The sequence below is a fragment of the Somniosus microcephalus genome, chromosome 7 (genome assembly GCF_052327205.1).
Source record: "Somniosus microcephalus isolate GS21.2 chromosome 7, FLI_Smic_1.0, whole genome shotgun sequence".
NCBI lineage: Eukaryota > Metazoa > Chordata > Chondrichthyes > Squaliformes > Somniosidae > Somniosus > Somniosus microcephalus.
Window position 1 is genome coordinate 125608996 of NC_140993.1, and position 21767 is coordinate 125630762.

Consider the following 21767-nt stretch of genomic DNA (forward strand, 5'->3'; position numbering starts at 1 on the left):
TGATGTTATTTGCCTGTTTGATTATGATGCCTTACCAGCATGTTTGCAGGTATTGATTACTTATGCCTGACCAGCAGAGGTCATGTGAGAGACAAGCAGTTTGGTTTAGTTTCAGTTTCGTTCTAGATGCATCACAAGCATCGTGTCTCCTGTAAAAGCTGTATAACAGAGTTGAACAAGCTTTAGATTAAAAGTCATTCTCTTTCATAAATGTCTCGTCATTGAACCCACAAAGAAATCAATACAAAGACCAGGCTGAGTTAATCACAATAGAATCATAGAATGAGACAGCACCAAAACCATAATGTAACTACAGCCGCGCAACTCCAAGAAGTAAATACTTTTACAACACAAGTTTCTTTTAAAATATAAAACACTTAATGCAGGATTGAAATTCCACACACTTTTGATCAAAACATTGCGAGGGGAAAGTTAATAAAACTGGGAGGTAGTGAGACTTCCCAAGGCTTGTAACTGGGAGCAGACTTTTTTTTATTATTATGAACAACTCGAGATTGTTATTATTTGCTTGTTCCCCTAGAGCTTACTACTCTATTGATCTACTAGATTTGTAGGACATGCTTCAAGGCAACCCTTCTTCATCAATTTCAGCAATGTTGCTGATGCAAAGTAAAATTGATTACAGGAAGAATTGGAATGTACGCCATATTCCCGTGGAAAGCCATGGCCAGACAAGAGGAGATGTATAGCACTTGTCCTGGATCCCATTACCTTTTCTGCTTGTCCCATTGATGAGTTCCTTCTGAAGTGCTAGTGCCGCCAGTGTACCAGCTCATCGCTCACCTAGATCAGACCATAAGTTTGCATCATTGCATACTACCAGCAATACTTACAAACTGCACAACTAGAAGCCAATTCAACCAGCTGCAGAGACACACAGCCATAATGCAGTCAGTCATTCAGCTCCTCTGTTAGAATTTATGTGAAGTTTCCTAACGCCTTAGTGTGTAAATGCAACTTGTGACCTTTCGTCAGAACTGGAAAAAAGTTAGAGATGTAACAGATTTTAACCAGATGCAGAGGCACGGAAAGGGGGGAGGGGAGGAAAGAACAAAAGGGACAGTCTGTGATAGAATGGAAGGCAGGAGTGATTAAATGCTGCAAATGGGGATGGCAGAATCATCTACAGCTGCCGTCTGAAAAAATAGGGGCAGGGGTTATGGCCTGAAATTGTTGAACTCGATGTTGAGTCCAGAAGGCTGTAAAGTGCCTAATCGAAAAATGAAATGCTGTTCCTCGAGCTTACATTGAGCTTCATTGGAACAGTGTAAGAGGCCAAGGACAGAGAGGTCTGAGTGGGAGTGGAGCGGAGAATTAAAGTGACAGGCGACCGAAAGCTCAGGCTCACCCTTATGGACTGAACGGAGGTGTTCCGCAAAGCGGTCACCCAATCTGCGTTTGGTCTCCCCAATGTAGAGGATGGTGAGTAGTAAATACAGTATACTAAATTGCAAGAAGTTCAAATAAATCGCTGTTTCACCTGAAAGGAGTGTTTGGGGCCCTGGATAGTGGAAAGGGAGGAAGTAAAAGGGCAGGTGATGCATCTCCTGCGCTTGCACGAGGAGGTGCCGGGTGAAGGGGAGGGACTGTTAGGGTTGATTGAGGAGTGGAGCAGGGTGTCACGGAGGGAGCGGTCCATTTGGAATGCTGAAAGGGGAGGGGAAATTGTGTTTGGTGGTGGGATCTCACTGGAGGTGGCGGAAATGGCGCAGGATGATCCATTGAATGTGAAGTCTGGTGGGGTGGAAGGTGAGGACAAGGGTAACCCTATCATGGTTCTGGGAGGGAGGGGATGGGGTGAGAGCAGAAGTGTGGGAAATGGAATGGACACGGTCGAGGGCCATGTCAACCATGGTCGAGGGGAATCCTCAGTTGAGGAAAAAGGAAGACATATCGGAGGCATGAGTATGAAAGGTGGCATTATCAGAACAGATGTAGCAGAGACGGAGAAACTGGGAGAATGGAATAGAGGCCTTACAGGAAGTGGGGTGGGAGGAACTGTAGTCAAGGTAGCTATAGGAGTCAATGGGCTTATGGTGGATGTTTGTCGATAGCCTATCCCCAGAAATGGAGACAAAGAAGTTGAGGAAGGGAAGTGAAGGTGAAGGAAGGGTAGAAATTGGAAACAAAGTGAATGAAATTTTCTAGTTCAGGGCGCGAGCAGGAAAGGGCACCGATACAGCCATCAATGCACCGGATAAAGAGGTGAGGGAGGGGATCTGATTTGGACTGGAACAAAGACTGTTCCACATATCCCATGAAAAGGCAGGCATAGCTAGGGCCCATGCAGGTTCCCATGGCAATTTGGAGGAAGTGAGTGGAGTCAGAGGAGAAGTTGTTCAATGTGAGAACAAGTTCAGCCAGTTGGAGGAGAGTGGTGGTGGATGGGGACTGGATGGGCCTCTGTTCAAGGAAGAAGCGGAGCGCCCTCAGGCCATCCAGGTGGGGGATGGAGGTATAGAGGGATTGGACGTCCTGTTTTACTCTCCATTCTGTCTGGGATCAAGGTTGAACAAAACAGATGGGTGCGAAGCCCAATCAGAAAACCCAGGCCAGTTTTGACACTGTGGAGTCTGATTGCAATATTAGAAACTGTCATTTTTATTATATTTTAATGGCAGCAAATAGAAATGCCAAATAGTTTAGTTTCCTGCTGGGTAAATTTGTTCTATAAGATTGCATTGCACTTATTTCCCTGACAAATAAAGATTTTGTAAAAATGTTCACCTTGTACCTTTCAAATGGTTTAACAGCCACTTAACTAGTTAAGTAACAGCCAAGGTTGGTAGCCCAGCTCCCGAGAACAGGACATTGAAGGAGATGAAGCAGTGCAATGAATCTGCACATCCTGATTCACTAACAAAGCCTTTTTGACAAACTGATTTCTAGATCCATGGCAATAGAGCCATGCCTTGCCTGCTGGAAATGGCAGGAATTTGGGAGCACGCTGGCCATGCTTTTCCAACCATTAATTTAAATGTAGGGAAAGTTATGGGCAGTGCTCCGCTATTCAATGAGATCATGGCTGATCTTCTACCTGAACTCAACCTTCCCGGCCTATCCCCATATCCCTTGATTCCCGTAATATCCAAAAAACGTAATGGTGATATTTTATTTCCTTTTAATGCATCAATATTTTCTGGTGCACTTCCTTTCCTTTTGACACCGATCTCAGCCTTGAATAAATTCAACGACTGAACATCCGCAGCCCTCTGGGGTGGAGAATTCCAAAGATTCACAACACTCTGAGTGAACCCAAAAATCTTCTAGCGGCATGTAAACAGTAAGCGGATATAAGAGGCGGGGTGGGGCCTATTAGGGACAAAGAAGGTGATATATGCTTAGAGGCACAGGGCAAGGTTATAATACTCAATGAGTACTTTATATCGGTGTTTACTAAGGAGGTGGATGCTGACAAGATATCAGTAGAAGTGGAAAAGGTAGAAGAAATGGTAGGGGTGAAAATTGATAGACAGGATGTACTAGAAAGGTTGGGTATGCTTAGAGTGGACAAGTCGCCTGGTCCAGATGGCTTGCATCCCAGGTTGCTAAGGGAATTGGAGATAGCAGAAGGGCTTGCCATAATTTTCCAATCTTCCCTAGATGCGGGGGAGGTGCCTGAAGATTGGAAAGTGGCAAATGTGAAACCATTGTTCAAAAAAGGGTGTAAGGACAATCCTAGTAACTACAAGCTGGTCAGTTTAACATCAGTGGTGGGTAAAGTTTTAGAAACAATAATCAAGGAAACACTTAACGGGCACTTGGAGAGGTTTAAGCTAATTAAGGAGAGCCAACATGGATTTGTAAAAGGTAGATTGTGTTTGACTAATCTAATAGAATTTTTGATGAAGTATCAGGGAGGATTGATGAAGGGAATGCAATAGATGTTGTCTACATGGATTTTCGGAAGGAGTTTGACAAAGTACCACATAGAAGGCTGGTTAACAAAATTGAGGCTTATGGAATAGGTGGGTCAGTGGCAGCTTGGATAAGGAATTGGCTTAAGAACAGAAAACAGCGAGTTGTGGTAAATGGTTGTTTTTCAGACTGGAGAATGTTAGACAGTGGTATTCCCCAAGGGTCAGTGCTGGGGCCACTGCTTTTTTGATACATATAAATGACCTGGATATTGGAATACAGAGTAGAATTTCTAAATTTGCTGATGACACCAAACTTGGGGGTGTGGCAAATAGTGAGGATGATGTCAATCGACTGTAACAGGACATAGAAAGGCTAGCAGAATGGGCAGACAAGTGGCAGATGGAATTTAATACAGAGAAGTGTGAGGTGATGCATTTTGGCAGAAGGAACAGGGAGAGGCAATATACACTTAATGGCACCGTTTTAAAGAGTGTGCAGGGACAGAGGGACCAGGGAGTTAATGAGCATAGGTCCTTGAAGGTGGCAGGACATATTGAGAGAGTGGTTAACAAAGCACATAGGATCTTGGACTTTATAAATAGAGGTATTGACTACAAAAGTAGAGAAGTTATGCTGAACCTTTATAAAGTGCTGGTTAGGCCACAACTGGAGTATTGCATCCAGTTCTGGTCACCACACTTTAGGAAGGATGTGAAGGCCCTTGAGAGGATGCAGAGGAGATTTACCAGAATGGTTCTGGGGATGGGGAATCTTAGCTACAAGGACAGGTTGGAGAAGCTGGATTTGTTTTCATTAGAGCAAAGGAGGTTGAGGGGTGATTTGTTAGAGGTGTACAAGATTATGACGGGTTTGGATCGGCTAGACGGGGAAAGGCTGTTCCCACTAATTTATTGAACAAGGACTAGGGGACACAGATTTAGGGGGAAAAATTTGGTTGCTTAGCGCCCGAGCGCAGTGAAGTTAGCTCCTGCTCCGGCCCCTCGCCCTCATGGCTGCTGCTCTTCCCCCGTCCCGTGCTTACCACCTGGCCACTGCCCGTGCCTTTCCCATCTCATCAGGAACGCCCGGCATTGCACCAGGCAGACACGGACCAACCAGGCCAGGCGAGGCGGGCCAAGACGAGGCGAGGTGGTGAGGAAGACGAATTGGGAAGATGACTGAAGAAACGCTTCGAATAACCGGGCCTTCAATTCAGCTCACCTTCGACTATCTTCATACAAACTCCAACTGCCGCCCAAGGAAGAGGAACCATCATCCCTGCGAGGTAAAGTGCCCAAGCAGAGACTTTAACTTTGGGGTACTTGTACCTGGGCGACGCCCTTGCAGCACCCCGAGACCATGTGACGACGGCAGGCCCCAGAGAGCACAAAGAGCGAACCCTAAGCCCCACTGCTGTTTTGAATTCAGCAGATCTTTGATTGGTGAGCATGAATTCTGGCCCCTCATAGCTTAATCAAGTTAGGTATAAGGGGTGGGATAAGGATAAGGGGTTGTTAAGACAGTTGTTTTCCCTCGATGTGCCATGTGTTCCCCATTCCCTGTATAAGTATAGCTATTTGTATTTGCCTGTAATTTTATACTAGTAACTTTTCATAAGATTGTGTTAATTTCTATTTCAATAAAATCTTGGTTTTCTCACATCTAAACCACCCGTCTACTCGAGTCTTTTCTGTATCGCCGCCTGTACCTATGTCCGGTGTCTAGAACCCTGGGGCGTGGGAGTGATTCAAACCACTCATAAACAGTCAGGGGCATAACTGACTGGGCGCATGCGGCACCCCACAACACCCCCTACAGAAATGGCGACCATGGTAGGACACCGGCAACAGGGTTGCGATACAATAGACAATGTTTCGGATGAGCAAACCATGATGGAGGAAAGGATTTCTGATTATGTGTTTAGCAAGGTGAATATCACTAAGAAGTGGATCACCACTCAGTTAAAGGCTGGGCGTCCAGTAGTTGCAGCAGCTAAGTGGACAGAGGGAAAGGAACACAAGAAGTCCTTAGAGAAGGCAGTTTGGCTGATGTGTTTTAAAAAGTAGGTCCAGCTTTTGGACAGGCTCGTTGCAGCACAGGCAGTCGAGTTAAGGGAGTCAGCCCTGGAAATCCAGGATAAGGCTCTTGCAGGGGAGAAGTTATTAACAGCTTTGCAGGCTTTGAATCAGGAGAGAGTGCATTTAATGGGAGAACACAAGGCCCAGTTGGAATACCTACGGTGCCAAGTCACCGAGGCCAAGGGAAATGAGTTAACGTTACGGGAGAAGAACGCCCGCTTGGCAAGGCAGATTAGGGAACAGGAAGAGAAAGTACAGGAGGTAAAGGCAGCGTACAAGCTAACGAGTGAGCAGGTGTTTGAGGAGGCAGACCACGGCCCCTGTAAAGAGAGGATAGAAGATCTGAGCCAGGCCCTCCGGAAGGCAAAAGGCATGGTATGCCTCATAAGCCCAAAGGTAGGCCAGGCAGATTTTATGGGGAGGACAGTTCCAACATCACCGGTAGTGTCTAGGGACGACCCGGTTGAGAGAGAGAAGACCTCACGACCACCACCCGTAGCACCAAGTTTCAGCGAGGTTTGGCAGCAAGGGGGTTGGAGCCCGGAGTGGAGTCAGAGGTGGAGGCGGAGGTAGAGCAACCCCCGCCAGGGAGGTTGGAGCCGGGACTGATGTGCCCAGCACGGCATCGGTGGTTCGGCTCACCCACCAATGGCGACAATGAGGGACCCCTCCAAAACCAGTTTGTATTACCATTTAACACCCAACCGCTTAGGGCTATGGTCAACCATCTCCCGAGGCTCTCCGAAAAGGGAGACCCCTCAATCCACTTCAGGGAAGTAGAGCAGGCAGACAGCGTCAATGACTGCAATGACGCTGAGAAAGCCAAAATGTTGCTATTCTCCCTGGAGAGTAGTCTCCTCCAATCCCTCTCTGACGAGTGTAAAAGGGGGCAGTGCGGGTATGAGGAGCTTAGAGATGCGTTTCTGGAGGCCATGGGGATGAATGAGGGAAGTCCTTTCTCCCATGTGGAGAAGACGATCCAGCTCCCAGGGGAAACCCCACAGGCTTTTGCGGACCGGCTGTGGCCGGTGTACCGGAGGGCCTGTCCGGGGACGCCGGACCGGGCGTTCCTGAACGGGGATTCCCTGGCCCATTGGCTCCGTTGCCTGGTGGTGAACAGCTTGCCACAGGTCCGGGCCAAGGCAGAAGCCTGGTTCGACCCCAAAAATCCCTAGACCACTGAACTTACGGTAATTAGGCAGCTCACTCTGGCTTACAAAAACGGTAGGGGAGCCGATGCACACCCACCCAAGGGAAAGGTGCATGAGGTAAAACCCGGACCGGGTAGGAAAGAGTGGCACCAGGAAGGGAGTAACCCCCCCAACACAAAGACCAATTGTTACGGGTGTGGGAAGGATGGTCACTGGCAGAAGGAGTGCAAAAACCCTTGGAAGGATAACAAGGGAAAGCATCCCACAGCCCCAGCCCAAAAGGCGGGGGTAGGGACCCCTTCTGCAGCAGTCGAGTCATTTTTGGACGCAATGAGGTCCTTATTGACTGGCCAGGGGAGAGTAGCAGCCGCTACCGGTGCTCTGACCCCGTCAGCCCCATCCAACCCACAGCCCTGACTAGAACCAGCGCAGCCTGTCGACCTGTGTCCCCTTGAAAACAATGAGGGGAACAGGCCCTGTGTTGAGATGCGGGTGGAGATGGTGCAGGGGAGATATTCGGTGGACACTGGAGCTTCCAGCACGGTGGTCCATTCAGAAGACCCGACCAATCCACTCGGGTGTAACGAGGTCCCATTTGGCCCAATGGGAGTCACAGGGAACGAGCAGGCTGGGGATGTGGTCAAACTTTTGACCATAGTTTTAGGATCCCTCCCTACTACGTGGGAGGGTAATGAAAAGACCAACGAGGTGGCCGAGCAGAGGGTTAGGGAAGGAGAGTCTTGGGACCCCTATCGGACCAGTTCAGTAGCCGCAATCCGGGACAAGGGAGGCACACAGGGGGTAGCTTTGGCCCCGGACCTAAAGCAGGTCCAAGCTCGAGATCCCGTCTGTGAGGCCATCCCGGTAAGGGAAGAGAACGGGGAGTCCCTAGAAGGCCCGTTCGGGGCAGCGGACGAGGTTTTAAAACAGGCTGCCAGTTATATTAACCAGTGCAAGCTGTTTAGACCTGAAAGGGCAAAGCAGCCAGTTGGGGAAAGGTCTGAGGATAAAGATCCTCAGCCTGCAGCAAGAGCGAGTTCACAGACTGCACAGGCAGGCGCTGTGGCTTGCTTGAAGGGAGGGGCCATCCCGCCCATCAATTGGGACACTCCCCCATTCTTCTGGGATCCAGACGAGGGGGAGGGACCTGAGGGCGAAAACCCCGCCCCCTAACCCAGGTATAGAGAGGGAGGGACCTGAGTTCTAAAACCCCACCCCGGATCCAGCCATGGGACCTGGGGGCGGAGACTCTCAGCTCGCAGCAGCAGGCTGAGAAAAGTTACCTGCCCCCAGCCCAGGTTCGGGAGAGGTCAAGCCTGAGGGAGCAGCGGTTCAGGTTAAAGGCCCAGCGGCCAAGAAAGCCCCACCCATCAAGGCCCCCAGAAGGTCCCCACGGACGCCCCAGCTGAGAAAGCCATGGTCACCAGCCCTCCAGTTACCAAGGGCCGCCCCTCGAGTCAGGGAGAGATCCAAGGACAGAGGTCCTCAGCAAGCAGCCACGGGCTGCGAGGGACCAACAGTGAAGGACGGTGCGGTCATGTTGGGGGTGGCGGTGAGCCACAGTCCGACCAGGGATTAGCCTGGCCGCCTGGAGACGGGTGGCCAATATATATAGTTTTACTTTAAGTTTGTATTTATTGTTAAGCAATTATTTAACTTAAGTTTGGGTGTTCTAGTTTAAGTTAAATAAGGTGATGGATAGTTTTAAGTAAGTAATCTGCTAAGAGTGTGTATATTTTGGGTCGAGGTCGCGGGACCCGACCATGCTTCACCAAGCCAGAGAATCTCTTGGGGACCTAGCTGCATATTTTTGTATCTTTTACAGAAAGACTTTCAGGATGGAGGGGATTGTGATCCTATTCGCCCTGATTGGGATGGGTGTCGGGAGACGAGGCGATGTTCAGGATTCCCACATCTACGGGTGCTCGGGAGACAAGGCGCCCATAGCGATCGATGGAAGCGGTGAACAGGATGCGGAGGAGACCGCCGTCTATGTCCACGAGGGAAGGTGGCCAGGATGGCTGGGGTCCAATTCGTCTCAGTACTCCAGCCAAACCGGATTCATGTACGGGGAGACCTCCCTCCTGTGCCCCAGGGTGCAGGTCATTACCACGAGGGTCAGCGTCACCGTTGGAAAGCGAATATGTTTAACGTGTAAAGGACACATTCCTCTGGATAGGTGGTGGTGGCTCAGAAAGCTGAGCAAAGATATGAGGAACCCCGAAGTCGAGTGGGAACGGTTGGGGAACAACACCCACCGGACGATCACAGGGACTCATGGAGGATTAAGTGTGTGTTGGGACAAGTGGTGGGAACCGGACCAAGGGATTTATATCTGTATGTGGGGGTCAGAGGAGGTCTGCCCCGCAGGCATATCCATCTTTTTCCACCGGCAGTGGCAAGACCGCGGGGAGGGGATGAAGTGGGATACCAGCCTGAAGGCGTGCGCAGTCCCATTCTCCCCGATCCCAGTCAACGTCACTGAGCTTGTAACCCGCCCCCGTAAGCCCCTGCCCACAGCGCAGGTGGCGAGGTTATAGAAACATAGAAACATAAAAGATAGGAGCAGGAGTAGGCCATTCGGCCCCTCGAGCCTGCTCCGCCATTCAATGCGATCATGGCTGATCATCCAAATTCAGTACCCGGTCCCTGCTTTCTCCCCATACCCCTTGATCCCTTTAGCCTTAAGAAATATATCCAACTCCTTCTTGAATATATTTAATGTATTGGCCTCTACTGCCTTCTGTGGTAGAGAATTCCACAGGTTCACCACTCTCTGGGTGAAGAAATTCCTCCTCATCTCTGTCCTAAATGGCCTACCCCCTATCCTTAGATTGTGACCCCTGGTTCTGGACTCCCTGACCATTGGGAACATCCTTCCTGCATCTAGTCTGTCCAGTCCTGTCAGAGTTTTATAAGTTTCAATGAGATCCCCTCTCATTCTTCTAAACTCCAGCGAGTGTAGGATTCGCAAAATTGGACTTTGTATTAATAAGGGTCAAATGGCAGAAGAGGCCATGATTTTAAAGACTGTTTCAAAAAAAGCCCAGAAAAAGGGGCATACAAAATGGCCGCCATACCATGTGACCAGCTTATTGGTTCCTGCGCAACCTCAGACAGCTTTGTGGATTCAACCCACAGCAAGTTCTGGAAGCCGTTTCTGAGAGAACGAAACCAGACCCACACATATGAATATGGATTAGATGCAGATCCAGTCAAGATTGGCCTGGAGACAGAGGCCATTTAAATGTTGACCCAGACAAAAGGGGACAATTTCATATTCATGAGAACAGCACCCAGGACTAGATAACGAGATCAGCAGGACATTAAAAACAATGAAGGTCATTCCAGACCAGAGATGGGCCTTTACCGGCCATCGAAAACATTTTAAAATATAATAACTACCCCGCTGTGCTCCCAGCCCGCCAAAAGTTAAACAAAGACTAACCTGATTTTGGGCAGGAGACGGAAGCTTCTGGAGGAAAGGTATATCTGGAAGACTTTTCAGCAGTTGGGGAGGGAAGCTTGAATCCGGACACTCAGAAGAAGAAGCAGGCACTCGGAGGAGGAAGAAGAACCAAGCCAACATCAAGAAGGTCGTTTCGAAGCCGGCGTCCCGCCCCGGGGAAAACATTGGGAGATCATCGACCATCCCCGGGCCATTGCCGGAACGAGAGGCTATCGATCCAACTTGGGAGAGGAAACAAAAAAATAAAAACCCCAAGAGAAGAAACCTTCCAGCCACCCCGGTTGGAAGGAGAAGAAATAAAAAACAAACTGAAGAAGCGATGGGAGCCAGCCCAAGGCTCCTCTGACCAGGGTCGAGCCGACGATCCTCAACCCCGCCGACATCCAGGCCCGCCGGTGTCCAGCTGCCCCCGACCCCCACCTCAGGAGAGAGGTGTGGCGCAGATCGCAGGGGCTCCACGATCCATGTGGAGACGGAACGCCTGAAAGGATCAAAGACAGACTTGATTTCAAAACCTTGCACTTCCTAGTGGGATTGGTGAGCATGTTTCTGGCCTTTCACAATCAGATCTAGATAGGTTTAATAAGGGGGTGGATGTAAGGGTACAATTAACATGAGTTGTTGTCCCTCGATGTTCCGTGTGTTTCCTTATTTCATGATGATCTTTGTAGAGTATAAGGTGCCTGTATTTGCCTTAGTTAGTACTGTGTCGTTATGATGTGTTTGTGTTTTTCCCTCCCATGTACTCTCTTATCTGCTTGCATTTGATTTGATATTTTTCCTTATGCAATAAAATTTCATTTTGTTTCATCAAACTTGGTCTACAAGAGTTTTCTCTACATTGTAGTTCCTGCCCCAAAGTCCAGAGTATAGAATCTAAGGGGCGAGTGGGTCGAACCACTCAAGGTTTTACTGTGCAAGAGAGAGAGGCCTCTAGAGAGAGAAACCTCAGGGACATCTCTCAGGAAAACCCCTTACAGAAAATGGTGACCGCAGCAGGACTCTGGCAGCAGGATTGCAATGTAGTAGATCCAAGTTTGAATGGTTGAAATGCAATGGATGAGACGATAGCGGATTATGTCTTTGGCAAGGTAAATCTCACTAAACAGTGGATTTCCGATCTCTTACTGGATGGGCGTCCGGTGGACGCAGCCATCAGGTGGACAGAGAGCAAAGAGCATAAGAAGTCAGTGGAGAAGGCAGTGTGGCTGATGTGTTACAAGAAGCAGGTCCAGATCTTGGATCGGGTCGTTGCAGCACAGGCAGCCAAGATCACAGCCCAGGCAGCAGAGATAGAGGAAAAGGCAATGGGAGGGGAAAAACTCATCACAGCGCTTCACGCGCTGAATCAGGAATGCCAAGTGGTAGCTAGTCGACATCAGGCCAGGATAGAGTACCTGGAGTGCCAGGTTACTGAGGCAAAGATTAATGAAACGAGGATACGGGAGAAAAACGCCCGCCTCGCACAACAGCTAAGAGCGCAGGAGGAGAGAGTAATGGAGGTTAAGGCAGCTTACAAGCTAGCCCTCGAGCACGGGTTTGAGAGCATAGACCACGGCCCCTGCCAAAAGACCATAGAGGACCTAAGAACGGCCCTGGTAAAGGCAAAAGGCATGGTGTGTCTCGTCAGCCCGAAAGCCAGTCACATGGACTTTTTAAAGGAATCGAAACAGCCGATTCCAGCTGAGGTAATTGTGGTACCAGCCACCGAGTCCTCAGCACCGCCGAGCTATAGTGAGACTTGGCCGGAAAAGGAGGGGGTAGTGAAAGAGGACGTAGCTGAGGTGGGGTGTGAGGAAGAACCACTGGTCGCAAAGCCGGGACCGGCACCAATGTGTCCCGCTCGGCACTAGAGGTTCGGTCCCAACGCTGCTGATGGCAGCATCGGATCCCACCAGAACCAGCTCATGGTGCCCTACGCTGGCCCCCAATTAAGGTCCATGGTGAGCCACCTCACACGACTCACAGTAAAGGGAGATCCCTCGCTTCATTTCAGGGAGATAGAGGAAACAGCAGCCATTAATGACTGATGATCAGGAACAGGTGAAACTGTTGCTTTTCTCCCTGGATTGCACAATCCTTCAGTGCCTCTCAGAGGATAGTAAGAGGGGACGGAAAGGGTATGCGAATCTCAGGGAGGAAGTTTTAGAAGTAATGGGAGTGGACGATGGTAGTCCGTTCGACCGTGTGGAAGGGACCGTGCAGCTATCTGGAGAACCTCCACGGGCTTTCGCAGAAAGGCTGTGGCCAGTGTATTGACGCAGCTGTCCGGGTATGCCTGAACGGGCTGCAATGAGCGACGAACAGTGGGTTCATTTGCTCCGTTGCTTGGTTACCAACAGCTTGCCAGAGATACGGGCCCTAGCCAGATCTTGATTTGATCCCCAAGGTCCCGGCGTCACGGAGGAGATGGTGCTCCGTCAGCTCAATGTGGCGTACAAGAATTGTAGAGGTCAGGAAACACCTCCCCAGAAGGGAAAGGTGCATGAGGCAAAACCCGCAGCCCCAAGCAAGAAGGAGTGGCGTCAGGAGGGGAATCGCCCTGTCCTAGCCAAGCTCAATTGCTACGGGTGTGGGAAGGATGGACATTGGCACAAGGACTGTAGAAATCCATGGAAGGATAATAAAGGGAGATTTCCTGCAGCCCAAGCCCAAGCCCAGACCCAAGCCGTAGCTCCTGCCCCAGCGCAAGGAGCTGGTGCAGTTATGGATCCCGCTGCGATTGAATCGATCATAGAGACAATGCGGTCTCTGATGATTTCGCAGGGGAAAATAGCTGTCACCACCGGTCTTGTCGCTCCCAAAACTCCGACTGTTGTACCCAAATGACTAGAGTCGGCGCAGCCCGTCTACCTGTGTGCGCTGCGATATGATGTATGGAGACGACCCCTCGTGGAGATGGAGGTGGAGGATGTGAAGGGAACCTATCTGTTGGATGCGGGAGCATCATGCACCGTAATCCACGCAGATAACCCCACCGCCTCGCCTCTGTCCACCGGGGTCCCATACCTTCTGTCGGGCTTCACGGGCGAAGAACAGGCTGGCGCACAATCCCTTCCCCTCTCTATTCATTTAGGACCACTCCACACCACGTGGAAGTGTACCCTGATGAAGTGAGAGGTGGGAGGTGGAACGGGAGTCCTGGGGTCTGATTTCTTGGTAGCCCGCGGGATCCACGTGGACCGAAGAAATCATTGTCTCTGGGGAGCGGGTACGAGTGTGAAGGAGATAGAGAGTATTAAGGAAACCCCTACGAAGGTGCGGGTTGGCCAGCGAGAAGTAAAATTCTTGTGTCTAACCCTATGCACTGGCGAGAGAGCCATAGAAAAGGAGGATAGGCCGGAATCGGTGGAAAATCCACCGGTCTACGCCACTCGCACAGTGGAGGTGTCCCGACGCAACAAGTGGTTTCGCATGAAGCGGTGCAAACTGTTTAAACCGGTTGCAAGAACATCAGCAATCGAAGCCAGGTCTGAGGATAAAGATCCTCAGCCTGAGGCGCGCGATGAGTCACAGACCACACAAGCTGGCGTTGTAGCCTGCTTGGAAGGAGAAGCTGTCCCGCCCACCTAGGGGAGGCTTCCCCGATGGCCTGGGACTCGGACGAGGAGGGGCCCGAACAACAAGGTCCCGCCCTCGACACGATTCTGGAGGAAGTGGAGTCGGAGGACGGAGGTCCCGCCCTCGACTCAAGCGTGGGGGAGGTATAAATTGGGGGCAGAGATTCTCCACCTGTAGGGACAGGTGAGGAGGAGCCGTCTACCACAGGCCCAATTCCTGAAGGGGCGGAGCCTGAGGGGAGGGAGCTGAAGCCCACAGTCGTGGAAGAGCCACGGGCTGTGAGAGCTAAAGTCCCACCCGAAGGTCCACTCGCCAAGGGAGCCTGCCCAAATCCCAAAGGGGCGGAGCCTGAGGGAAGGGAGTCGAAGCCTACAGTCGTGGAAGAGCCACGGACTGTGAGGGCTAAGGTCCCACCCGAAGGTCCACTCGCTAAGGGAGCCACGCCCGAAGCACCTTTTCGCAGGTCGACTCGTACGCCTCAGCCAGTAAAACCTTGGCCTGAGTCCCCCGTTCTCAGTAAACGCCGACTTCAGAAATCCATCAAGAAACACAGTCCCCGATTAACAGCAAAAGGCTGTGGGGAACCCGAGCCACAGGTCACTGCAGCCCTGCCACAGGGAGCTGCGAGCTGCAGTCCAATCAGGGATTTGGCAAGCCGCCCGGGGACGGGCGGCGCTGTACATAAGTTTAGGTTTAAGTTTAAGGTGTGTAAATATTAAAATGATTAGAGTTTAAGTAGTTTTAACTGCAGCAAGACATCCTTGTTCCTGTACTCAAACCCTCTCGCTACGAAGGCCAACATGCCATTTGCCTTCTTAACCGCCTGCTGCACCTGCATGCTTACCTTCAGCGACTGGTGCACAAGGATACCCAGATCTCGTTGCACTTCCCCTTCTCCCAATCTATTGCCATTCAGATAATAATCTGCCTTCCTGTTTTTGCCACCGAAGTGGATAACCTCGCATTTATCCACATTATATTGCATCTGCCATGCTTTTGCCCAATCACCCAACCTGTCCAAATCATCCTGGACTTTCTTGGCATCCTCCTCACAGCACACACGCCCACCCAGCTTTGTGTCATCTGCAAATTTGGAGATATTACATCTAGTTCCCTTGTCTAGATCATTAATATATATTGTGAATAGCTGGGGCCCAAGGACCGATCCCTGCGGTACCCCACTAGTCCCTGCCTGCCACTCGGAAAAAGATCAGTTTATTCCAACTCTTTGCTTTCTGTCTGCCAACCAGTTCTCTATCCAAGTCAATACCTTGCCCCCAATCCCATGTGCCTTAGCTTTACACGCTAATCTATTATGCGGGACCTTATCGAAAGCCTTCTGAAAGTCCAAATACACCACATCCACTGGTTCTCCCTTATCTATTTTACCAGCTACATCCTCAAAAAATTCCAGTAGATTTGTCAAGCACGATTTATCTTTTGTAAATCCATGTTGACTTTGTCCGATCCTGTCACTGTTTTCCAAGTGCTCAGCTATTACATCTTTTATAATGGACTCTAGCATTTTCCCCACTACTGATGTCAGGCTTACCGGTCTGTAATTCCCCGTTTTCTCTCTACCACCTTTTCTGAATAGTGGGGTAACATTAGCTACCCTCCAATCCATGGGTACTGTTCCAGATTCCATTGAATGCTGGAAGATGATCAGCAAAGCATCAACTATTTTTAGGGCCACTTCCTTAAGTACCCTAGGATGTAGATTATCAGGCCCTGGGGATTTATCGGCCTTCAACCCCATCAATTTCCCTAACACCATTTCCCTACAAATACTGATTTCTTTCAGTTCCTCCCTTTCATCAGACCCTGTGTTCCCCAACATCTCTGGGAGGTTATTTGTGTCCTCCTTTGTGAAGTCAGAACCAAAATATGTATTTAATTGGTCTGCCATTTCTTTGTTCCCTATTATAAATTCCCCTGATTCTGATCGCAAGGGACCTACGCTTGATTTCACCAATCTTTTTCTCTTCACATATCTATAAAAGATTTACAGTCAGTTTTTATGTTCCCTGCTAGCATACTCTCATATTCTATTTCCCTCTCTTAATGAATCCCTTTGTCCTCCTTTGTTGAATCCTAAACTGCTCCCAATCCTCAGGTTTACTGCTTTTTCTGGCCAATTTATATGTCTTCTCCTTGGATCTTATGCTATCCCTAATTTCCCTTGTTATCCAGGGAAGGTTGCCCCACCACCACCAAGGGACCAGGGAATGGGTTGGTACTAGTCCCCACCGATCAGGTGCTGTACCAGGGGGTACACTACGCGGTAGCCTCCGTGATTTTAAATCTCACCGAGGTACATTTACCGGAGTGGTGTCCCAAAGAAATAGAGCAGCTGTACCAGGCCCTATTAAAAACATGTTCAAGAATTTTATGAGTTCGATTTCGCCCACGTGGACAAAACTGAACTGTACACCACACACCGAGAGTTTTTGGGTAATGCAGGGAGACAAAGAAGGGGTGTATGGAATGATGTTTTTACTGCGATTAATACTGGGTCTTCTGTCATCAACAGTTTAGATGACATAGAGCTGCAGACCCAGATAAACGGTTTAAAAACACAGATAAAGAAGATATTACTGGATGAAAACAAGGTAGTGGGCTCGGAAATAACAACAGAAAATGCTGGAAAAACTCAGCAGGTCAGGCAACATCCGTGGAGAGAAATTTGAGTTGACGTTTCAGGTCGAAACCCTTCTTCAAAACTGGAAAGAAAATAAAATAGATCGAAGGCAGAGCTGCGATCAAACAAAAGAAGTAAAAGAGACAATAAAATGTTTTCGAAACCAGACGAGATGTTATTAGGCCAGTGGAGACAAAAGACAGCTGAGATTAGGTGTGAAGTGTACTGGCAGGATAAGAGACAGCTGCCAGGTGGGAGAGAGAAACAAAAAGAATGGGCGGCAGGGGGGGAAAGGAAGACCCAAAACAAAAGGGTGGAAAAAATTATAAGTGAAAAAGTAATAGGGGCCGAGGTTATGATCTGAAATTGTTGAACTCGATATTGAGTCCGGAAGGCTGCAAAGTGCCTACAAAGTGAGCTCGGAGTTGCATGAGGACCAGGCTATGACGGTCCATTTAAAAGAGATCATAGCGGAGTTGGAAAAGCACGCAAAGACAGTAAATGCTCTCATAAGGGAGGACAGAAATGCTTCTGACCAGGCTGCGCAGAATGAGGTGTGCATGTTATACGGGGCGTGGTTACTGGGCGAGGGCCGCAGTAACCTGGAAGATTTAAAACAGGGTTTATTCCCCTCCTGGATTAGCAACAAGCACCTCGCAGCCCTCCACCCATTTGAGAATGCATTAAGCCCGTGCCAACTCCAGCTCGCTTCCGAGGCCTACCCAGTCCCTGTGGATTGTGGGCGGTCCAACCACACAATCATGGGAGTAGTAGTTAGGATGCCGGTCATGGGTAGGACAGCCCGACCCGCGCCAGTATACAGGGTTGAGAACATTGGAGTCATTCAAGGGGGTGCACACATTCATTTCATAGCGGTCCCGCCTTACGTCATAAAGTGGGAGCATGCTATGACAGGTACTGACCTCTCAGGGTGTCGGAGCCGGGGGGCACACATAATCCTGTGTCCCCAGCACTTGAATGCCTATTCAAAACCGCAGTGTGGGTTCAGAGCTGCTGGCACGAAACTTATAAATTGTACCATGCAGGCAATGGCACAAGGCCATGTTCCCCCGGAGGTTGCATATATAGGAGGTGGGACATATTGTGCCACCACCGGCGCGTCCCACTATCAGCATGGACAGCACAGCTGGTGTCCGGTTAGTGACAGCAGTTTCTGTTTTATACCCGAGGCAGAGGTTCAAGTGGCCCAGGAGCAAATTGTCCCCATTCCTGAACCCTCCACTGTTCACCTCACTGTGAAAGAGAATTTTACAAATTTGCAATAGTACATAGCGCACTTTGGCTACGAAATTCCCCCTCTCCCTGAACACCTTACCAAAATGCTCAAAGCCGTTATAGTTTCGCAGAAGCATTTTTACACTCTAGAGCAGAAAAGAGTAGAGATAGGGACTAAGATATTGGATATTGTGATTCCACCCTGGTGGGACATTTTCAATAACATAGAGGTCCCTTCGTGGATCAGACTGGCTTCCCACATTCTCGTGGTTTACTAGTTAGGGATAGTGTTGTATCTAGTTTGCATTCAGTGTAAGGGAAAAGGTCAGTTGTTAGAGTTCCGTAACCAGAAGATCTGGAAGGAACATTATGTAAAGGTGGAGGGAGATATGCCTGTTTAAGTCCTTTTCCTTGTATTCTGATTAAAGATTGTTGTTTTTTTTGTGTTTGTTATTTTTAATAAAGGTTTTTCTGTTTTTTGCGATGCGTTTAATAAAGATGTATGCGTACCAAGTGGTGCAGGGGTGTTGGACCCCTCCATGCTTGGATGTGTGTAATGTCTGTAATTTACTCTCTGTATGCTGATGTACACTACATTTTTGCGGAATGGGAAGTGCATGTGTCGTGGGTGTATTAGATAGGTAATTACAGGGGGAGGTTGACTATGGAGGGTCAGAAGAATTTTGCTCACCTTGTGAAGAATGATACTTCAAGCAAGTTTTAGTATCACAGGGGGGAGTGTAAGATTTGCAAAATTTCTACATTTCCCCAAAGGTTTTTATTAATAAAAGGGACCCTGCATGGACATTTTAAAAAGGTTACCCAAAGATGGCGTCCGCACCTCGTGGCCAAAAGCCTGCAAGATTTTAAAAGCTTGGACTCTGTGGCACAAGCAGCTTTTGGGAAATTGAAAACAAAGCTGCAGTTTCTGTGAAGAGACACTTTTGTATTTTGAAAAGCCGACAGGACTTTGAATATGCATTAAGCCAAATCGCAGACTGACCAAAACCAGTTAGGCCTATGCTTGAGGCCATCAAGTTGTTTGCATAAATAATTGGAAACAGCTTAAGGAAGCCATCGAAGCTGGGCAGGCCGATTAAGCTGCATTAATAACAAAACAACTCAATAATCAGGCCAGTAGGTGCAATCACCGGCCATCTTAAAACAGTTAGTTTAGATTGCTACAATTATTTAAACTAGCCCGCCAAGATCGGGACAAAGAACTAACCTGATTTGGCACGTAGATAAGGGCCATCTGAAGGAGTATAATTGTAGGCCCACTGGCAACCGACTCTCTCTCTGCTCTCTGCCCTTGCTCTTGGCTCCTGCTCCGGCCCCTTGCCCTCGTGGCTGCTGCTCTTCCCCCATCCCGCGCTTACCGCCTGGCCACTGCCCGTGCCTTTCCCATCTCATCAGGAACGCCTGGCATTGCACCAGGCGGACACGGACCAACCAGGCCAGGCGAGGCGGGACGAGACGAGGCGAGGTGGTGAGGAAGATGAATTGGGAAGACGATTGAAGAAACGCTTCGAATAATCGGGCCTTCAATCCAGCTGACCCACGACTATCTTCATGCAAACTCCAACTGCTGGCCGAGGAAGAGGAACCATCACCCCTGCAAGGTAAAGTACCCAAGCAGAGACTTTAACTTTGGGGTACTTGTACCTGGACAACATCCTTGCAGCACCCCGAGACCACATGATGACGGCAGGCCCCAGAGAGCACAAAGAGTGAATTCAGCAGATCTGTGATTGGTGAGCATGAATTCTGGCCCCTCATAGCTTAATCTAGTTAGGTATAAGGGGTGGGATAAGGATAAGGGGATTGTTAAGATAGTTGTTTTCCCTCAATGTGCCGTGTGTTCCCCATTCCCTGTATAAGTATAGCTATTTGTAGTTGCCTGTAATTTTATACTAGTAACTTTTCATAAGATTGTGTTAATTTCTATTTCAATAAAATCTTGGTTTTCTCACATCCAAACCACCTGTCTACTTGAGTCTTTTCTGTATCGCCGCCTGTACCTAAGTCTGGTATCTAGAACCCAGGGGCGTAAGAGCGATTTGAACCGCTCATAAACAGTCAGGGGCATAACTGACTGGGCGCACGCGCCACCCCACACCACCCCCTACAGCGGGTATTTAGGGAGCAGTTCTCATACCTTCATTTGTCTGAGGAGCAGTGTTTGCACAGGCTGCGCTTCAGCAAGGAGGTGGTCACTGAGCTCTGCCACCTGCTGCAACCAGATCTGCAGCCTCAACTCAGGACCAGGACGTCTCTGTCGGTGGCAGTGAAGGTGACAGTGGCACTGAATTTTTATGCCAGTGGCTCCTTTCAAGCAACTACTGGGGACATCACCAATATCTCCCAGTTCACTGCCATTGTTGTATCTGGGAGGTGACAAATGTCCTGGATAAAAGGAGAAGCCAGTACTTCTTGATGTAAGAAAAAGGAGACTTACCATCAAGTAAGTTTAAATTAAGCTTTAAGTAACTTATAAACACACTATATACACAAGAGAGGTCTTTACCATGCCTCTGGTAGAAGCCTCTTACAATACTGAACAGACCAGTATTTATACCAGTCCAACAGGAAGTGACATATGACAGGAAGTGAGGTATGTACACAGTTCATAGTTCATAGTTCACAGGAAGTGATGACATAACTTCCCGGAAGTTATCATTTTTATCACATTCTTCCCTCCTGCAGGATTAGGAGGCTGTGGTCTACCTTTTGGTCCGCAGCCGCCGAACAAGGAAGAGTCACACCCGTTTGGATTCCCGTCGTAGAGGGTCGCTGGTCCGCTTACATGCGGTTGGCCATTGGTCAGAGTCTGTGTGGCCTGGATTGCCCTGTGAAGGGTCGGGGAGATCATGGCTTCGAGTACGAGCCCCAATAGGTTCAAAGTCGGACTGCCTCTGTTCAGAGGGAGGTGCAGAGCTGGTCTGTGGCGGATCAGTGCTTTCATGCGCGGGACTGGGAGGGTCGCAACCTTGAGCACGGGGTTCTACCGGCACCAAGCTAGTTGGTGTCCGATCAGGATCCTGGAGAGGGGTACCCGATAGGTCCCAAGAGTTTCCTGGTGAAATGCCATCACCCGATGTCCCACTAGGTCCTGGTGGGCAGGGAGCCAGATCCCGTAATGATACGGTAGATTCTCGGCCGTCGGAATATCGTATGTTTGCATAGGTGGGGTTGGCATCGGTTAGTTCGACCTTGTCTACAAGAGGGTCATTTTTAGACGTCCGAACATATCTTCGGAGTAATACAGGTCCAGGAGTAGTTAGCCATGATGGGAGTGATGTCCCATGAGATGAGCGACGCTGGAATCCAAAGAACCGCTCATGAGGTGTAGTATTTGTGGCTGTAGAAAGCAGGGACCATATAGAGTGCAATGCATCCGGAAGCACTGTTTCCCATTGCTGGTCTGGTAGGCCCCGAGATCTTAAAGCGAGACGTACGGAATTCCAGATTATACCGTTATACCTCTCTACCTGCCCATTTCCGATGGGATGGTATGGTGTTGTTTTGCTTGTAGCAATTCCCCGTTCTGAGAGGTAGTCCTTGAGTTCCCTTGACATAAAGGATGGACCCCGATCTGAGTGAATATAAGCCGGCATGCCACAGAGAGAAAATACCTGCTCAAGGCAGCAGATTACTGTGGACGCCAGCATATTGGAGCAGGGGAAGGCAAACGGAAAACGTGAATATTCGTCGATCATGGTGAGCAAATATGTGTTCCGAGTTGAAGA